We start from the raw sequence: 21,095 nt of genomic DNA, 5'->3' as shown, positions 1-21,095 counted from the left end.
CCCCCCACCCATATTTAATTTTAAATTCACAGAACCTAGTACTTTGAAAATTATTACAATGAATTGTTCAGACTGTATTTAGCTTGTCTTCTTGCCCTAATATAGAAAATTGGGATTTGTATTTTCACATGTTCCTCACCTATGGTGAGCAGGTAAGGGTGTCTTATTGCAACATCTATAGTACTTGAAGTGGAGGATTGTGGCCCTGAATTGCAGTTTCAGTTAATAAGTGAGCTATCACCACGCCTTCACTTTCTAAAGACAATTCCTGATTGTGAATAATGGAGGAGTTTTGATGAAACTTTAGAGAATTCATTTATCCCCCACATTCACCTTCAGGAGTCAGCTAGATTTTTAAACTCCAGGTAAAACAAAGACTGATTTTCTTTTGATTCACCATGATATTGAATACAGTGCTGTGTGATATAGTAAATGATGTCTGTGTATCTTGTAGAATTTTCTAAAGGATAATGGATCTCCTTTACTGAACATGGCTAACAGTAAAAAATAATCCTCAAGTTGGGATTGGGGTTTATCAGTTTGGCCAGGAAATTCAGCTGATTAAAATTGGAATGATACAGAGAAGATTAGCATGCCTCCTGCACAAGGATGACATGAAAATTCATGAAATGTTTCATATTTTTCAATCTCTTTAACAAGTGGTGCTGGGAAAACTGGTCAACTACTTGTAAAAGAATGAAACTAGAACACTTTCTAACACCATAGACAAAAATAAACTCAAAATGGATTAAACATCTAAATGTAAGACCAGAAACTATAAAACTCCTATAGGAAAACAGGCAAAACACTCTCTGACATAAATCACAGCAGGATCCTCTATGACCCACATCCCAGAATATTGGAAATAAAAGCAAAAATAAACAAGTGGGACCTAGTTAAACTTAAAAGCTTTTGCACAACAAAGGAAACTATAAGCAAGGTGAAAAGACAGCCCTCAGATTGGGAGAAAATAATAGCAAATAAAGCAACTGACAAAAAATTAATCTCAAAAATATACAAGCAGCTTCCTACAGCTCAATTCCAGAAAAATAAATGACCCAATCAAAAAATGGGCCAAGAACTAAACAGACATTTCTCCAAAGAAGGCATACAGATGGCTAACAAACACATGAAAAGATGCTCAACATCACTCATTATCAGAGAAATGCAAATCAAAACCACAATGAAGTACCATCTCACGCCGGTCAGAATGGCTGCCATCAAAAAGCCTATAAACAATAAATGCTGGAGAGGGTGTGGAGAAAAGGGAACCCTCTTACACTGTTGGTGGGAATGCAAACTAGTACAGCCACTATGGAGAGCAGTGTGGAGATTCCTTAAAAAACTGGAAATAGAACTGCCATACAACCCAGCAATCCCACTGCTGGGCATACACACCGAGGAAACCAGATCTGAAAGAGACACGTGCACCCCAGTGTTCATTGCAGCACTGTTTATAATAGCCAGGACATGGAAGCAACCTAGATGCCCATCAGCAGACGAGTGGATAAGAAAGCTGTGGTACATATACACGAGGGAATATTACTCAGCTATTAAAAAGAATGCATTTGAATCAGTTCTAATGAGATGGATGAAACTGGAGCCCATTATACAGAGTGAAGTAAGCCAGAAAGATAAAGAACATTACAGTATACTAACACATATATATGGAATTTAGAAAGATGGTGATGATGACCCTATATGCAAGACAGAAAACGAGACACAGATGTATAGAACAGACTTTTGGACTCTGTGGGAGAAGGTGAGGGTGGGATGATTTGAGAGAATAGCACTGAAACATGTACATTATCATATGTGAAACAGACCACCAGTCCAGGTTGGATGCCTGAGACGGGGTGCTCAGGGCTGGTGCACTGGGATGACCCTGAGGGATGGGATGGGGAGGGAGGGGGAGGGGGGATCGGGATGGGAACACATGCACACCCATGGCTGATTCATTTAAATGTATGGCAAAACCACTGCAATATTAAAGTAAAGTAATTAGCCTTCAATTAAAATAAAGAAATTAATTTAAAAAAGTTATATCTTACTCATCTCTGCTACTAAGAAGCCATCTTAGTTTAGCTGAATCGGGCCACTAATGTGTTGTAGGAAATAAATAATCTGGGTGCTTTTTTTAGCCTGCCCTCTCCTGTCAGGTTTTCAGGTTCCTCCTCTAAAGTCTTCCAACTTGTTTGCTTATTTTCTGTCCCTCCTTATATCCTGGCAGCCAAATTCGCTGAGCACCGAGTCATCACTTCTTTCCCCTGGTAACCAGACTCAGGCTAGTGGTCTACTGTGTTAATTGGCTAGAATGTAGGGCCTCCTCTGATCCCTCGACACCAGTCATCATGGATGAGAGGCCTTGTGTAGACCCTGTCTTGCGTGTGTTTCTTATCACCTGGAATGGTACATGTGAAAGACAACTCACTTAGAAAACAGGAGGGAGTGTTCTGTCCTCTAACAGTAATTACTAATGCTTGATTATGAAAAGTTTCTTTTTTAAAAAACTGAGGTATAGTTGTGTTATGATGTTGTGTTAGTCTCTGCTGAACAATGAAGTGAATCAGCAGTGAGTATACATGTGTTCCCTCCCTGTTGGACCGCCCTACCCCTCCACCATCACAGTCATCTGGGTCATCACAGAGCACAGAGCTGAGCTCCCTATGCTATACAACAATTCCCACCAGTTGTCCATTTCACGCATGGCGGTGCACATACTTCCATCTCAGTCTCCCAATTCGTCCCAGCCCCTTCATGTCCACTAATCCATTCTCTACGTCTGCATCTCTATTCCTGCCCTGCAAATCGGTTCATCCATACATTTTCCTAGTTTCCACATATATATGTTAGTATATGATACTTGCTTTTCTCTTTCTGACTTACTTCACTCTGTATGACAGTCTCTAGGTTCATCCACGTCACTACAGATGACCCAATATCTTTCCTTTTTATGGCTGAATAGCATTCCATTGTACCAAATCTTCATCCATTCATCTGTCAGTGGACATTGAGGTTGCCTCCATGAAAGTTTCTTAATTGCTGTCTCCCTGATCATTGACCTTCACCATCTTCTAAACGAGCAGGATTGGAGGAGGAGGCACCAGCATTGACGCCATGCAAACTGGGAGGTACTCTTCTCTATCTCGCTTTCTTTATCTTTGCTTTCCTCCTTCCCTTTTCTTCTTCTTTTTTGTTCTCTCTCTCTTCCCTTCTTCTCTTCCTTTCCCCTTTCTTCCATCCTTTTTTTTCCTTCCCCTACTCTCTCTGCTAAACCTCTGCCCCTTCTTGTAGCCCTCCCGTCTTTTTTACTCCCACCCTACCACTGTACTTCAGTTCTTCAAGGATATGTAGTTTTCCACTCGAATCCTATACAATGGAGCTGTGTTTAGTAGGGGAGCAGAATAAGGGGAAGCCTAAAGCAAGCAGGATGGTAACAATTAGGGAAAGTTAGTATGAGTTTGGGGATAAGAATGGAGAAAAAAGTGATTGTATAAAATATTCTCATTATCTTTGAAAAGGAAAACATATGTTATTCAGAAAGGACAAATGTTCCTGGTAATTAGGTCTGAAGCAAATTTCTTACCTGAACTTTATGGGAGGTTCAGAAATTTTGTCCTCAATAAGATCCTTAAAATTAAAGCAGTGGTTTGTTTTAAGATGTTATAGTATGCCTTAAGTTAAGCTGAGGTCATGAAGTAAGAATCTGTTCAGGGCCAGATCATGACTTTTGGTGTCTTACCTTCATGATGTAAATATTTTATCCAGGGATAAGAGCTAGAAAAGTGAAAGAAAGTGAGTCACTGAGTCATGTCCGACTCTTTGTGACCCCATGGACTGTAGCCCACTAGGCTCCTCTGTCCATGGGATCCTCCAGACAAGAATACTTGAATGGGAAACCATCTCTTTCTCCAGAGGACCTTCCAGACCAAGAGTTCAGTTTAATCTTGGAGAATAATATGAAATTTTTCATTCAATTGAATTCAATAATTGAATTGAATAAAATAATCTTGAAGAATAAAGGCAGCTATCAAATGGTATTCCATACATACAATTTTTATACCATTAAAATATAGAGATTATTATTTCCAGAGAAAACTTTGGCTGAGAATCAAAAGTGCAATGTCCTGGGAAATGTGGTGCTGGAATCAAAGATGTCTTTGACTGTGAGTAACAGATCCCTGGGTCAGGAAGATCCCCTGGATGAGAGCATGGCAACCTATTCCAGCATTCTTGCCTGGGAAATCCCATGGAGAGCAGAGCCTGGTGGGCTGCAATCCACAGGGTTGCAAAAAGTTGGACATAACTGGGTGACTGAGCACACACAAACTGAAAACTCTGCTCAAATTGCCCAAGTGAACAAGAATGCAAGGGACAGGTGGGGTTCTTTGTGTAGTAGTTCTTTAGGGTGCTAAATTTTTTTCTATGTGATTCTCTTGGCCCTGCCCTCTGCCACTGGTTGGCTTCATTCTTAGGCAGGATCACAGCAGTGGTTCCAGAAGTCTCATCCAAAACCGACAATGACCGGAAGAACCATGAGAGCATACCTTTCTCACTTTGTCACTCTCTCCGAGTGAGAAACCTTTCCCTGTCACTGCCATGAAATGTCACTGTCAGTGACAATGGCCAGAATGAACTCTTTGGTGCATTATTAAACCAGTTACTTGCAAGGGGAACAATACTAGCTTAATTGGTTTAGATTAATCTCATGGAGTGGGAGGGGTGTTGGGGACTTAACCATCAGGACCGCCGAAGTGTTTCTGGAATCGCACATTGTGTCAGTTGTTTGTAGATAATGGTTGGGTGCCCCTGGCCCATCCCCTTTTGGTCCTGCCCTCATGGACACCTAGAGGTATTCATTCTGTCATAAATTCAATAATTTGTGTACAGGTAGTTGTAAACTTCGGTTGTCTTTTGGGCTTTGTTATTCATTACTATATAAGATTTAAACAGAAAATTAGGTCAAGTATCATCTCTCTTTTTTACTCGCATACCCTTATCTTTGGGCTTCCCACGTGGCACTAGTGGTAAAGAACCTGCCTTGAGAAGAGATGCAGGTTCCATCCTTAGAGGATCCCCTAGAGGGGGGCATGGCAACCCACTCCAGTATTCTTGCCTGGAGAATCCCGTGGACAGAGGAGTCTGGCGGGCTTACAAGTCCACAGGGTCGCACAGTGTTGGACACAACTGAGGCGACTTAGCACAAAGGCACACACACACCCTTATCTTTAGCTGCAATCCCTTGTGGGTGTTGGCCATACTTACTCAATTACCCTGGATATTTACACAGAAACTTCATGGTGGATATAGTAGCTTGGTATTATCTCCATTCCAACTGCATTCTCTTGGGCCTTCCTAAAATGAGGAGTCTGGAAAACTAAAAAAAAAAAATTAGAAATGAAGCTCTGCATTTCCCAGATTATCTTGTAGCTGGGCTCCCAGGTTAAAAATAGGTTCTGCCTACTAGAAGTGTCCTTGTGAGACTGGGGAGGCAGAAATGAGCCCACGGTCCAGCTGCCTTGGCAGCGAGATGCTATCCACCAGGGCTACAGACACGTGTTGGACTTTCCTGCAACACTGGTTCAGGGTTGTCACTTGCTTTGTGGCTACAGAGAGCAATTGTAGTGACTGCACCAGCTTAATGATTTTGGATCACAGGTATGGTGGTGGATTCTTGACATTAGAATTACCAGGCAGTCTCCTGAGTTCCTATCATCTTTTTGGTGGCCCAGGTAGCAACTTCCCTAGCAGACCAGCTCAGTAGTATTTCTTTAGTAGCTGTTGCTGGAGGCCCAGTCTGGAATCCTCTTCTCTAGTGTTTCCAGTTATTGTGAAGCATTTAACTCCCTGTTTTAAACTTTTCTGCTTACATTAATGTGAGTGATTTTGGGCTGAAACCTGATATTCTGTTCTCACGTCAAAACCAATTTGTTTACAATGAAACACCTTTCCTAATTAGCTCTTATTTCTGATATTCTTAAGTACTGTCACTCATGGTTATCTTTTTTTGTTCATAGCCAAACAAATTCCTCAAAGTGCCTCTTTTTGTTTGTACCTTTCTTTAAAATCAGACATTGCTACTTCTTAGGCCTGGAACGTTTAAATAGTCACTTGGCTATTCATCTCAACTCCATTTCTGTCCACTTTTTAACCGATCAATGCCCCCATATGTCAAAAGTAATATTTGTAAAATATTGTCTGTATTGTATCATTGTAATTGTGATATCTTACATTTCTTCCTCCTCTTCAAAAATTCCCTTTCCTCCTGTTCATCTTACTAAATTTCAGATCTCAGTCTAGATCTTCTCCTATATATAAAAGCTACTCTGAACTTTCTAGATAATTTCTGCAATTCAAATTATTTATTATCTGGCAATAGGTCTTAGGAAATCTCATGTTGGAATGTGATATTCTTTGCTTTAACTTTTCATATGTAAGTCTTGGTTCTTATAGTAGCCGTTATGCTCTTGAGACAAGAATGATGTGAGACATCTGTACAACCCCTCTATCCAATTAAGGTATGGCAGGAATTGCGCTGAACTTGGACCTAGAGCTGGTCCTCAGTCCACTGCTTATTATCCTTGAGACTGTAGACAAGGAAATTAACTTTAAGGAGGGGATCTTTATTCCTACTTTAAAATGAGCTAAAAAAAAGTTTCCTTCTCTTTCTCACAAGGTTTGATTCTCAGCCTTCAAGGTTCTGATGAAAGCTACAGGTCATTCTCTGGTAAACAAATGTACTTGTGTACAAATACACAAATTATTTGTTCAATTGGAGGAATTCTTGTGCTTCTTGAAGCCATTCATAGAGCTGGGTCAATAATCCCTCTCATAGTGATACTGTGAGGATCAGATAAAATATTGCATGTGAAAACTATACAAACATACATTAGATGAAGTAAGGTGCCATCAGCAAACTATTAAATGAATAAACAAATGAAACAGGCTTGATAGGGATCTTAAGAATTTATCTAGTTTATTCTATCTGTTTTCAGAGTTTTCTTAGAACATTTAAGATCATTATATTAGAGAACTCCAGAAAAAAGAATTCCTACAACTCAGACTTACTGTAGTATGCCACTTCCAAAGATTTCTTTCTTAAATATAAATTAGTGATTCATAAAAGAAGACTTACAAATTGTTTAATGCACATGTGGAAAAGAATATATACTAACTGATAGGTAAATACATGAAATTAAAACCACAGTTAAATATTCATCATGTTGGCTAACAAACACATGAAAAGATGCTCAACATCACTCATTATCAGAGAAATGCAAATCAAAACCACAGTGAGGTACCATTACATGCCAGTCAGGATGGCTGCTATCCAAAAGTCTACAAGCAATAAATGCTGGAGAGGGTGTGGAGAAAAGGGAACCCTCTTACACTGTTGGTGGGAATGCAAATTAGTACAGCCACTATGGAGAACAGTGTGGAGATTTCTTAAAAAGCTGGAAATAGAACTGCCATATGACCCAGCAATCCCACTTCTGGGCATACACACCAAGGAAACCAGATCTGAAAGAGACACATGCACCCCAATGTTCATCGCAGCACTGTTTATAATAGCCAGGACATGGAAGCAACCCAGATGCCCATCAGCAGACGAATGGATGAGGAAGCTGTGGTACATATACACCATGGAATATTACTCAGCCATTAAAAAGAATTTATTTGAATCAGTTCTAATGAGATGGATGAAACTGGAGCCCATTATACAGAGCGAAGTAAGCCAGAAAGATAAAGACCATTACAGTATACTAACACATATATATGGACTTTAGAAAGATGGTAACGATAACCCTATATGCAAAACAGAAAAAGAGACTCAGATGTATGGAACAGACTTGTGGACTCTGGGAGAAGGCGAGGGTGGGATGTTTCAGGAGAACAGCATTGAAACATGTATATTATCTAGGGCGAAACGGATAACCAGCTCAGGTTGGGTACATGAGACAAGTGCTCGGGCCTGGTGCACTGGGAAGACCCAGAGGGATTGGGTGGAGAGGGAGGTGGGAGGGGGGACTGGGATGGGGAGTACATGTAAATCCATGGCTAATTCATATCAATATATAACAAAAACTACTGTAATGATGTAAAGTAATTAGCCTCCAACTAATAAAAATTTAAAAAAAAATATTCATCATGTAACACCATGTGATTAGTAAATAGAGTAATAGCCAGTGTTGCAAAGGGCATGGCATGCTTCTGTGTTGCAAGTGAGAGTAACTTGGTTTAAGCTTTCTGGAGAGCAATTTGACAGTAGGTAAAAAAACACAACTTATAATTGCATGCCAATTTAATAATCAGTTCTGTATTTAAAAATTTCTCCAGTGATGTACTCCTACATGCCAGTTATCAAAAAGTACAAAAATATGTGTACAAGGGTATTATTAAAGCATTACTTATAAGTATCAAAAACTGGGGACAGTGTCAATGAGAAACTGGCTAAATTTTAGCATACTCATGTAATGGAATATAGTGTAGCCTTTTAGATACTGTTGTCAAATATTCAATAATATAGACAAATGGTCACATTGAATTGCTATGAAAAAAGAAAACTTATAAAATTATACGTAGAGTACCGAAAAAAGAATACATTTTTATGCATAGAAAGCAAAGCCAGAGAGGACCTATACCAACATCATCATGATCACTGGGAGTTGAAGACGTCATGGGAGGTTGTAATTTTTTTTGTTTTCTTTGCTTGTATTTTTAACTTTCAGAAGAGTAAACATGCATTAATTTTATAATAAGAATAAGTTGTTAAAGTTATGTGTACATCTGATTTAAATTCTTCTTGTTTCTTCTTAAGTTTTAATGGAATGGAATAGAGTTAAGGGACGTCTTCCATGGGAAGGTCAACATAGTTTGTAATCTTTTCACAGTTCCAGCTTACACATGGCCAGTTAAAACTAATGCAAATTTTTAATTTTTTCTCCTAATTTGAAACTTGCTTGTCTTTCATTGATTCTCTTTCAGTATTGTACTGTAGTACACAAAAGTTATTCCTGAAGTCATTAACCTCTCTCCCTCATGTCGGATTTCTTTGACATGAATCTAGGAAGGAGATAGATTCTTTTCTCTAAGACGAGGAATTCTTTTTCCTAAGAATTTCTGTTATGAGGTTGGGGTAGTCAGTGTGACATGCTATGGAATAAAAAGACATTGGAAATTTACAGTCTCCAAACCTGGTTTGAGATCTCCTCTCAGTGTTTTCCCAGCCGTATAACTTTTTAGAAATCTCTAATCTCCTTCAAATTTAGTTTTCTTATCTGTAAATGGTAATAATACATGAATACATATCCATACACACATATCTAATTGAAGTCAAAGGGCTGTGTTAACAGCTAAATGTGATTACATATTTGAGAGTTCTCTACAGCTCTGAGTTATATTTGTTCGCTTGTCAAGTAGACTGGCAAAGGAATGGGGCGAAAGAAGCAGAGAGGCCTCAGTCTTCCTGAGGTTTAAGAATAAGTGATGGTCGATGTTAGAATACACCAAATTTGGGTCAAATCATGGTTTCTTACTCACATTTCTGTCTTTGCCTTTCTTTCTGTTTTTTCCCCCCCCCCATTAAAAGCTCAATTAAATATACTAGGAGAAATTGCACCCTTTCAACAGCCTGTATTGGCATGGTTTTCTATTTTACCATCTCTGAAAATTGAGATGTGACCAAATCATTTCACGTCTGGTAGCAGAGATAATATATGGGATCGTATGCTTCTGTAATGCCAGAAAAGCATAATCCAATTTAGTAGAGGCAAGGGAAAAAAAAAGAATGGTGATAAATTTCTACATAAATGGCTCATGTCGGCATGAGATCATCTAAAATCCTATTATTCGTCAAGTAAAAAAATGGAGATGAAAGGAATTGGAGTCACTTTCTATCACAAAGTTTGTGGCAGAATCAAGACATAGCTAAAGCTCAGGGTATTGTATTGTAGTTGTTTCCTGGCTTCCCTTTCTGGACTCACCAAAAACTTCAAGACCAGGGTATACAATTCGCCATCTTATGCTTTACTCAGAAAGTGTCATCAGCCCTTCAGTGAGTATGATTGTGTATGAGGTTAAATGGGAATGTAAAACAATCTGAAATCAGCACATTTCCCATATTCACACAGGCTAAAGTCATTATTATCCAGTGAAAGTCTTCCTTGGGTCCTATCAGTTGATTTTAAAGCTCTGTAATAAATTAAATATGCTGGTTATTTTCCTGTGTGGTGGGCAGGAGGATATGATTTTGTTTATTCAGTGGTATTACTTTAGTTTGGGCTTCCCTGGTGGTTCAATGGTTAAGACTTCACCTGCAGTGCAGGAGACTTGGGTTTGATCCCTGGATCACAAAGATTCCCTAAAGAAGGGAATGGCAACCTGTACTCTAGTGTTCTTGTCTGAGAAATCCCATGGACAGAGGAGCCTGGTGGGCTACAGTCCATGGGGTCGCAAGAGTCGGTCATGGCTTAGTGACTCAGCAACAACAATAAATTATATATGCTGGTCATTTTGCTTTGTGGTGGGCAGAAATATCTATTTATGCAGTGGTCTCTCCTTAGTTTAGGAAGATGAATCTGGGTTGTTGTCTTGAATTTTCCTTCTTGATTTTGCTCCAACCCTCACTCTAGATTTTATAGTAATTAATGCAAAGGGGGTTTTCTTTGCTTTTTTGGATTGCAGATGTGAATGTGTTAAAGTTTCTAGGGACAGAAAAGATAAGTGGCTGCTGCTTTGTTTTCTCTTGCTTGCTCCATATATGAAACTATTCTGATAGATCTGCAGGAAGAGATTTAGTCACAGATGGCAGAGGTCAGTGTCTTGTGTATTCAATGTAGTCAATAATAAAGTCAGGACTTATGCTAACTGAATGTTAATAAGGAAGCACAAGGACCTTGGAAAGTCATTATGTCTGGTCATTTGCTTCATAATATTACTCTAACAGGCTCAGGAGGCCAATACAAGGAGATTTTTAAACAAGTATCAAGAAAAGGCCAGAAAAATAAGGAAACAACTAAAATGCTGTGTTGATTGTTAGGTTCATGTGATATACTATAGCTCAGCAGAAGGAGAATTTTAAAATGTAGTTTCTATGCAACAGAGGGAATAGTATGATTTCTTATTGAAGTAAATCTGGTCTTTACCCCAATCAAATGTTATGGTTCTTCTTTTCTTTTTTGCCTAAATAGTATGCATGCGTGCTCATTTGCTTTAGTCATGTACAATTCTTTGAGACTCTATGGACTATAGCCTGCCAGGCTCCTCTGTCCATGGAATTCTCCCAGCAGGAATACTGGAGTGGGTTGCCATGCCCTCCTCCAAGGGATCTTCCTGACCCGGGGATGGAACCTGTGTCTCCTGCATTGCAGGTGGGTTCTATACCATTGAGCCACAGGGGAAGCCCCTAAAATCGTATGATTCCTTATAAATATAATGGTTTTCGATGGACACTAATTACAGATCGTTTGAATGAAGTTAGTCTTAAATAGTATAAAACTGGTACTATTTTTCATGAAAAAATATTTGTGCATCAGTGCATTTGGATCAGTTGGATGCAGAAGGGAAGAAGCTGGGTGATAAGTTGGTGACTGGTACAGGCAATGCATATACATGTAGACTAGCTCTCATCTCCCATTCTCTGCTTTTTCTTCTTATGCTTCATTTCTTTGTAGAATGAAGGTTAACATCACATCTATGTGTTCAGTCCACACTCAGGTTTCATCCTTTGTTTCCTTTCTAATTCTTCACTCTGTATCTTCAGTAGATAGGTATGCCCAGGAGGTTGAGAAGGAAGGCACAATGGCACAAGTTAGACACAAACATTTAAAAAAGAATAAACTTGCCATTACACAATAGTGAGGTCAGAGGGAAGCAGTCAGTTGCCCTATCCATAAGGAGAAAACATATCAGCTCCTCAGGGAGGCAGAAGTACAAAATGTTCTTTTCTTTGGGGACTCATCTCATCTAAGGCCCATCTCATCAACTAATGTTACAAGAGAATTACACAGTTTTGAAGCTTAAAGTCACTTTAGAATTCCTATTGTATGGTTTTATTATTTTACCTATCCATCTATCTCTTCAGTTTAACATTTGCAGAACTCAGGTTCAATCCCTTTGGCATTGTGTTATTTTACCAGTGTGAAAGTATTAGTCACTCAGTCGTGTCCAACTCTTTGTGACCCCATGGACTGTAGCCCACCAGACTCCTCTGTCTATGGAATTCTCCAGGTAAGAATACTGGAGTGGGTTGCCATTTCCTCCTCCAGGGTATCTTCTCAACCCAGGGATTGAAACAGCATCTCCTGCATTGCAGGCAGATTCTTAACCTCTGAGCTACTGGGGAAAGCCTGGTGTTAAGTCCCATTCTCTCCACATTTTCTAATGGTTTTACTGAATCTACATTATCAGATCATATAACCATCATATACTATAACCCTCCTTTTAATCCTTACTAAATCTTAATTCTATAAGTTGCTATATATTTAATGCTTTCCATTAGTTTCTAGTCATTCTGTTTGTTTGAAGTTTGTTCTCTGATTGACTCCTCAAGAAGCATTTATGAAGACAAGAGTAAATGAAGTATTATTGCTTACTCTCTGTCTTTTTTTATAATTTAACGTCAGTTTTTAAAAATATGGACTTCCCTGGTGGCTCAGCTGGTAAAGAATCTGCCTACAATGCAGGAGACCTGGGTTCGATCCCTGGGTTGGGAAGATCCCCTGGAGAAGGGAACGGCTACCCACTCCAGTTAGGCCTGGAGATTATACAATCCATGGGGTCACAAAGGGTCGGACACGACTGAGTGACTTTCACTTTCCTTTGACATAAAAGTTGTTGAAATATCAGATGATAGGTCAACTTTAAACAAATGATTTCAAGTCTTTTCAATTTCAGGAACTCATTCTTAAATTATAGTGTTTAGAATTTGTTTTAATACTTATCAGTGTTGGTTTTCTTCTTCATATATTCCTGCGATTTTTATGTTGGGTATTTTTAGCCACTCTTCAGTAGCTGTTTTATTTTCCCAAATCACTTTCCTCTGTTTATTCATTTAGTTTTCATTTAATTTTTTTTCTCCTTCTCATCTTCTATTTCTCTTTGCATATTATTTGTAGTGTTTATTTGCTCTTGTTTTCTTTTAATTTAGTCTTCATTTCTAAAATAATTTTTCTTAGTTTCTATTTCTTAGTGTTATAATCTCAGCTCTGAGTTATTCCAATTTTTATTTATGTTACTTTTTCATATTACATGATTTTATGAATGCCTTTAACTTACTTTGAGATATTTTGTTACAGTCTTGATCTGTTTTTGAGCAAGTCTTTTTGCATGCTTTCGTTGTCTGTAGTTGTGCTGTCCAATATGGCATTTACTAGCCACATGGAGCTATTTAAATTAAATTAATTAAATTTTAATAAAGTTAAAATCTGGATCTTCAGACTCACTAGTCAATAGCCACGTATGTCTAATGGCTACTTGTTGGACAGCATAGGTATATAACATTTCCATTATTGAACAAAGTTATCTGGACGGTCTGGACTACAGGACTGTTACTCTGTTACTTATTATGTATTCTCTTATGGTAACTAATACAAAACATAGACCTCAATACTTTTCTGCTGATCATTTTTATATAAATTTAGTTTTTCAGAAGCAGTAAAATGAGACTTGACAGACTTGATGTAACTTTACAGAACTCTCTCTTTCTGCTTTATTGTTTGCTTATTTTCATATAGTATTAAAAAGCAGAGAGCTTGATTACTGAGATTTCATGGTATTTTTCCCTGGATCCACTATCATCTGGACCATTTCATTTCTTTGTCCCTGTCATGCTTAATATTAATTCCACTGCACAGTATGACAGCCCGTTCTGGGAGGGATTTTCGGATGATGAGCTTCATGTGCTCACAGAGGATAGCTCGAGCTTTTTTAGGTTGTTCCTTAACCCTTGTACATATGTACAGCTGAAATGAGCAAAGTCATCACAGTGTCAGTAACTACTTTTGAATCGGCCTGGCGCAATTTCCAGCAATACTTACTAGCTGTTTGGAGGGACTCCTGAGGTCTTCAGTCCATAAACCTCTCTTATTTTCCTGTTTCTTCGCGCACTGACATTGGCAGCATGCACATCTTGTGACTGTTGGTAGCTTGTTCCTACTTGCTTGTATTTTGGATATTTTGGTGACACGGGGATACCTTGTCACCTTGTTTTGTTGTAAGTGTGGCCCACGAGTTTTTAATCTGGCTAATAGTTGCTCTAGCTGTTTTAATGGGAGAGTTGGGAATAGTCTGAGCCTTTGCTGTTATTGCCATTGCTACCTCACTGATCCACTGCCTCCCAGTTCCTTTGAGAAATAAATTATTTGAAAATCCTTATAAACCTCTCTGCTAGAAGGACTAGCTCTTCACAACTGTCTTGCTTTAGTCTGGATTGAAGTCAAAGATTGTTGATCAAAAATTGTAGGTCTTCTAGCAGTTCTCTAGTGAGGTTATTCTACACAAGGCCTGCAATAACTGACTTTATATTTCATTTGGAACTACACCTTAAGATCTTTTCCTGCTCAAGTGCTATAGGTTTGCTGTGGATACTTAATACATATTGCTTAGTTGGCTACTTGCTGAGTTCTGTTTTGCTCCTCATTGTTTAGAACTTCAAAATTAATTTTAGATTTATGTACTCGAAAAGTTTGGTTTTAATACAAGTCATATAGTTTGCATACTATACCTATTAAATTTGTAAAATTCAAACTTGAAAGTATCTGTACAGATCCTCTAACATGAAGGTCCTCACCGAAGCACTATTGGTTTTTGTGTCAGATAATTCTTTGTTGTGGAATTTGTCCTGGGCATTGTTTAGAAGCATCCCTGGCCTCTACCCACTAGATGTCAGTAGAACTCCCCAGTTGTGACAACTGAAAAAGTCTCTGGACTTCTCGAAATGTCCCAAGGGAGGGAGAATGGAAGTGTGGGATCGGGGTAGGAAGGGTCTCCTGTGGAGAACCCATGGTCTACTGGTTCTCTCATGCCACAGTTGAAGAACAGGCAGAAAGACAAGCAGTAATGTACATATATGGTCACAGGGCTATGTCAAGATTGTTATTTACACTCTTCTGGGACCATCATCATGAAACACAGGTAATTGTATGCAATTATATTTCATCTTTGAAACTGAATGTTGAAAAGACTTTGGAAATCAGGATAAAGACCTTTTAGGGACAAATTATTTAGATCATCTCTACTGTGGCTACTTATTGCAAGAAGAAAAAGTGCTCAATATGTCTCTTAAAGACTAAAACACTCAATAGGCTTGTTTTTGGACTTTAGGAAAGTTCAGAAAAGTGTTGCTTGGATCATAAGATCCTATAGGTTTGTTGATTTATAGTAAGGGGATTATTTTAAGACTGCCTTCTCTTTTGGAGTTTTCTTTGATAGAATTAGCCAGGAAGAAGAAGAAGAAAAAAAAATACTGGTAAATATTAAGCTGTCGTTAAATACTGCTGGGAAATTAGCGAAACTGGTGAAGGGACAGCTCCCAGCATCTTTGTAATTGGTGGGAGAATTTGAAGTCCAAAACCTAGAGAAAAGTAAAGCCTTTCTCTATCACCATCTGCTGGAGACTTTTTAATAATATATTGTTCCAATTCCTGTACTGTCTGAGAAAGTTGGCAGAAATGAGAAAGTAGAGAGAGAAAAATGAAAATACCATGTATATTAGTAAGTTCAGCATAGTTTTATTACTAAATATTTCTATGTGGTTTCATCAATGATTCTTTTTGATGTCTTATCAAATATTGCTGTTTTCTTTCTTATGCCTTTCTTAAAACTATAAGCTTTAGATATACTAGAAGAAGAATGTGGAGCAGACTTTCATACACGTTTGCCACAATAAAGCTGGTCTGTAATTTCACCTTTTTTTTTTTTAATAGATATCAGAATGGTATAGATGCATGTTGGGCTTCCCTTGTGGCTCGGCGGATAAAGAATCTGCCTGCGATGTGCGAGACCTGGGTTTGATCCCTGGGATGGGAAGATCCCTTGGAGGAGGGCATGGCAGCCCACTCCAGTATTCTGGCCTGTAGAATTCCATGGACTGTATAGGCCATGGGGTCGGAAAGAGTTGGGCACAACTGAGTAACTTTCACTTTCATTTTTCATAGATGCATAAAGTATTTTTGTTAGATTCAATATAGTTTCTCTCTAATGCTGTTCATGGATGCCAGGCAATGGAATTGCATCATGGAAAAGATCTTTTTAAGAGACATCTTTTCATTACTTTAGAAATGTATTACTCTCTCTTCATGGGAAGCCAAAATAAATGCTATTTGTATTGCATTTTATTTAATGGTAAGTGGTGTTTAAATAAATTCGAGGGAAAGGAAGTGAAATAGAGGGCAAATAATATTTGTTGAGCTTATAAATGTATATATGCTATCTCCTGTAACCTCAAAGGCAGAGTTAGTCTTCTTACCTTCACTTTCCAGATAAAGAACATTCTATTATATTAATAATATCTCAAAGTGGAGCTCATATTCACTTTAGAGTTGACAAAGCACTTCAAAAATATTGAATGATATCAGAATATTAGGGGTATTGAGTTACTGATTTGATAGCCTTTTATTAACAAATAAGTATGAATGCTTTATAGATTTAAAACCCTTCAAAATTGTACCATTCAGTGAAGCTCAATAATGTGGGGGAACTTATAGTCTAGTTTACCTATAAACAATGTATGGTATGTAATAGATGCTCAAAAAATATTTGTTGATTGAACTGACTACTTTGTAAAGAGCATATAATAATGTTTACCTCAAGGAGTTGTTGTAAGAATTGAATGATATAATGCAGCAAAGCACCAGACCCCATGCAGACCCCACCAGACCCCACCAGACCCCTCCATGTGTGTTCATTCTCTTCTCTTCGATGTGGACTCCTTTCCTAAACAAGTTCCTGCTGTTCATGTACCAACCTTTGACACCCGTCAATGGCTGACATTTGCTTTGAGACAGTCTTCAGTCGCTATTCTTGCTTTACCTGGATCAGTTCATTCCAGTCCAGGCATGGAAGTATTCACTGACATAATCAGTGACTTGAGGCATCTCCAATTCTCAAGCCTTCCATATGAAATCAAGTCAGCAAGTATAATTCCAAGTTCAGGACACAAAACATGAGACATTTGCTTGAGTTGTTCAAGAGGCATTGAAAGGGCCATTTGGCGGGAAGGAAGGAAAGGGGAAAGGATTGTTAGAGACCCATTTGCCCCTTGGTGTGGTTACTCTTCATTCACATTGATAGAACTTTGGGACATCAGTGCTTTGGGACCTAGAAACTAAGTCTTTGCAAATGTCCATGGCAAATGTGTTCAGGTGCTCTTCTAGAATTCCCATTAAGTTGTAAAAACTCATTTTATTTCATTGAATTTGTCATGCAGCTCTCTCCTGATGAATATATGACAGAGTGAGAAACAGAACAATTTACTGCACTTTCCTTTTCAATCTTTAATTTCAAGCCTAGTTCCCCTATGCATTTGAGAACCAGAAGAACCTTTGATTTTAATATGTATGGTTATGTGCATTTTAACAAAGTTTAAACTTCAGAGATTAAATATGTTTTCCTGCTCTGTAGTGTGATCTCTGCTGTGTGCATAGTAATGAAGAATTGAGAACAGGGGGAGAGAAAATCTCCTACATGGCAATTATGCTGGGAAAGAGAATTTGGCTTTCATCAAGTTTACTGATAATCCTGAATCTTCATACTGAAATGTGATTCATTTTTCTGAGATGCCTGCCATGTACCTTTCAGAATATTAAAAAAGGAGGGGGGCATATATTTTCTCCCCTACACACCACCCACCTCCAATGGAAAGCAGTTTACCATGAAACTCTTGATATTGACAATCTTGAGAAGAAAGGATTAATGAGCATTGTTTTTGTATGGAGAAGAAAAGTGAAGAAAGAATGGAATTTCTGTATCTCCATTTTCTGAAAGGGAAATTATCAAGGCTTTTTGGTAAGTTATAGAATGTTTATGTGGAAGGGATATGTGTTTGAGGAAGTGTTTGGGAAACGGAAATGAGCTGATCAAATATTAGTATATACAATCAAAGATTGATTGTTTTTAATACAACTTGAGTTTCACCCAGTTCCCATGTAATATGCCTATGGGGTACACAAAGTTACTTGCTTTAGCTCATTGAAATGTCAGTGTCCTCCCTGACTCCACTCACATTAAAAAGAACGACACATGGTAGTGTGCACACCTTAGTGTTACTCTCTCAGGGAAGCTACTGTGTGACGTGGGGAGCTCAGCTCGGTGCTCTGTGATGACCTAGATGGATGAGATGGGGAGGGTGGGAAGGAGGGTTCAGAGGGAGGAGATACATGTATACTTTTAGCTTGATTCCTGTTGTACAGCAGAAACTAACATAACATTGTAAAGCAACTGTACTCCAATTAGAAAGAAATATCCTGTGAGAAAACATAATGGGGGAAAGAATATTAAAAAAATAATTTATAGATACATATAACTGAATCACTTTCCTGTATAACAATATTGTAAATCAACTGTAGTGTGTGTTAGTCTCTCAGTTGTGTCCGACTCTTTGTGACCTCATGGCCTGTAGCCCACCAGATTTCTCTGCCCATGGAATTCTCCAGGCAAGAGTACTGGAGTGGGTTGCCATTTCCTTCTCCAAGACATCTTTCTGACCCACATCTTTCGAATCTGTGTCTCCTGCATTGCAGGCAGTTTCTTTACTGTCTGAGCCAGTACAGAAGCCCCAAATCAACTATATGTCAATAAAAAGAAATTTAAAAACTAAAAACAACAACTTATATGGGGTTTTAACCAGGGGCTCGCTCTCCTGTGCTGAGATGCAAGTTGATCAAGGGTGATCCCCAGCTGTCCTTCAATGCCTTTGTCCTCTTCTGTGTCTCTTTCCCCTATTATCTCTTGAGCTTCTCTGGGGCCATATTTGACTCCTGTTTTTATCTCCACAGTCACCTAGCATATTACCTGGCTTATCCTAGCTTAGCAGTAAATAATTATTAAACTTAATTAATGGGTTCTACTTTGTCATCCAATGTGCTGGTTATATCATCTGGAAATATCATCAACCACATGTCAATGCCCTCACTTTAGTTATTATTCATGTAAAGAGTCTTCTATGTTATTTAGTCCTGCTTGAAATAGAGGGTTGTGAATATATGAGCTCTAATGTTCCTTTTACAGCTTCTGGACACTTTGTTATCATTTCTGTTAAAGTGGGCTTTGGGGCTCAGACCTGGAATGAATCCCGATTTTGCTGCCTCATTATTGTGTTGCCTTGGAAAGGAACCTAACTTTCAGGGCCTGAATTGGAGGTGCTTGATAAATATATGTTGAATACCTTAATGAATGTATCATCTCTCAACTTCATTTTCATTATCCCTAAAGTGGGGCCAACAATATATACCTAACAGTGCTGTTAAATACCTTATCTAGCAAATGCTGGGAAGGATTGAAGGTGGAAGGAGAAGGGGATGACAGAGGATGAGATGGTTGAATGGCATCACCGACTCAATGGACATGAGTTTGAGTAAACTCCGGGAGTTGGTGATGGACAGGGAGGCCTGGTGTGCTGCAGTCCATGGGGTCGCAAAGAGTTGTACACGACCATGCAACTGAACTGAACTGAGCAAATTCAGGAAGGTAAAAAATTGTTTTGATGTCTTACAAATGTGTTTTTGGATATTCATCTGTCATTTTTGTCCTGTTCTTCTACATACTTATGGTCTTCTGAATTATATCTGTATATATTTTTTAATTTCAGGGAAGAGTAACATATGATATTATTGTATATTAATAAGATTCCCTATGTTTCTACAACATGTTGTGTAACATTTTACATTCATAGCAGCTATCTGAGCGTATTAAAGTTATTATCTACTTTTTGCAGACCAGAAACCTGAGCCCCAGAAAAAATTTGATTTACCCAAATTTAAAGCAGTAACCAAGGTGTGTCTAGAACCTAGATCTTCTGACTTAAAATCTGGTAGATTTGCCCTTTGCCCTAGTGCTTTCTCAGTGATCAGAATTTCTAAAATGAACCAAGCATTTATTTATCTCTGCATCCCAGGTCTTTTTGATGAAACACAAAGGAAAGGAGACTTGGGGTCCCAGCTGATTGTGTGGTTTTTATGCTAGTCCATTTAAGGCACTTTTTTGATCTCAGCAGTTTGTTTGTAGGTGGAATGAGGAAGAAGCGAATTGGAGACAGCGTCCATTCTTACAGCTGTGTTTGTGTTTGCAGCTGTTGATGTGCGCCCAAGGCTGCAGGGAGACCCAGTGCAAAGCAGAATAGCTAGTCTCATGGTCACTGGACGGGTGTCAAGGACATCACAGCTTCCCTGCGGGTGCTGGGGGACTTGTTGGAGTATAAGAAAAGTTCAGAAAAAACATGAAAGTCAATCTAGGATTTTCTCAACCCAATGCAAACCCTCTGCGCCCCCCTTTTTCATGTTAGACATATTCATTCCTGACAGACTCAAGTAAGCAGTTTAACTGTGGTGGGGCTGGGGGAAGATGAGGTGGCAGAAACTACCAATAATTTCAAGAAGTAAAATAGAATATCGGTTAACATTGTGGTTTCTGGAGCTTGTTAAGCACTTACTATGTGCAAGGTACTGGGGGTATAGTGGTGGAGAACAATCCTTGATCTCATGAAGCTTATAGTTTAGGGGAAATAAACAAAAATAAAATGAGTAAGTAAGTGATATAGTACATGAGAAGATTATAAGTGCTGTTGAGGTTTTTAAGTCAGGGGAAGGGGACAGGGAGAGCTATTTATCCCTCATTTTTGGACAATGGTAAATTTTCATGATTCAGTTTTTTAATGTGCCAACCCTGGACTGCCTTGTTTCTCCTCTACCAACTCTTTCTCCCTTTTTTCCCCCCAGGCAAGAACAGGTCTCTGCAGTTTGCATCTTGCGTGGATAGAGCAAGTAGACACCAACATGATGTGGATTTAGAAGTGAATAAAGAAAAGAGAATAGAAAAAAGAAAATTACTTATAGGTAAGTAGGTATTACAAATTTATATTAAAATTAAGATTGCTTTCTTTC

At 38.6% G+C, this 21,095-nt stretch overlaps 1 non-coding gene across 1 annotated transcript; it reads left to right on the top strand.

Annotated features, from left to right (window-relative positions):
• Positions 1-534: 534 nt before the first annotated feature.
• Positions 535-644, top strand: LOC139032088 (U6 spliceosomal RNA). The gene has a single exon (XR_011484635.1). It is a non-coding gene; the product is annotated as a U6 spliceosomal RNA (small nuclear RNA).
• The last annotated feature ends 20,451 nt before the right edge of the window (positions 645-21,095 follow it).

This window comes from Odocoileus virginianus, chromosome 29, assembly GCF_023699985.2.
Source record: "Odocoileus virginianus isolate 20LAN1187 ecotype Illinois chromosome 29, Ovbor_1.2, whole genome shotgun sequence".
NCBI lineage: Eukaryota > Metazoa > Chordata > Mammalia > Artiodactyla > Cervidae > Odocoileus > Odocoileus virginianus.
This window is presented reverse-complemented; position numbering and strand designations above follow the sequence as displayed.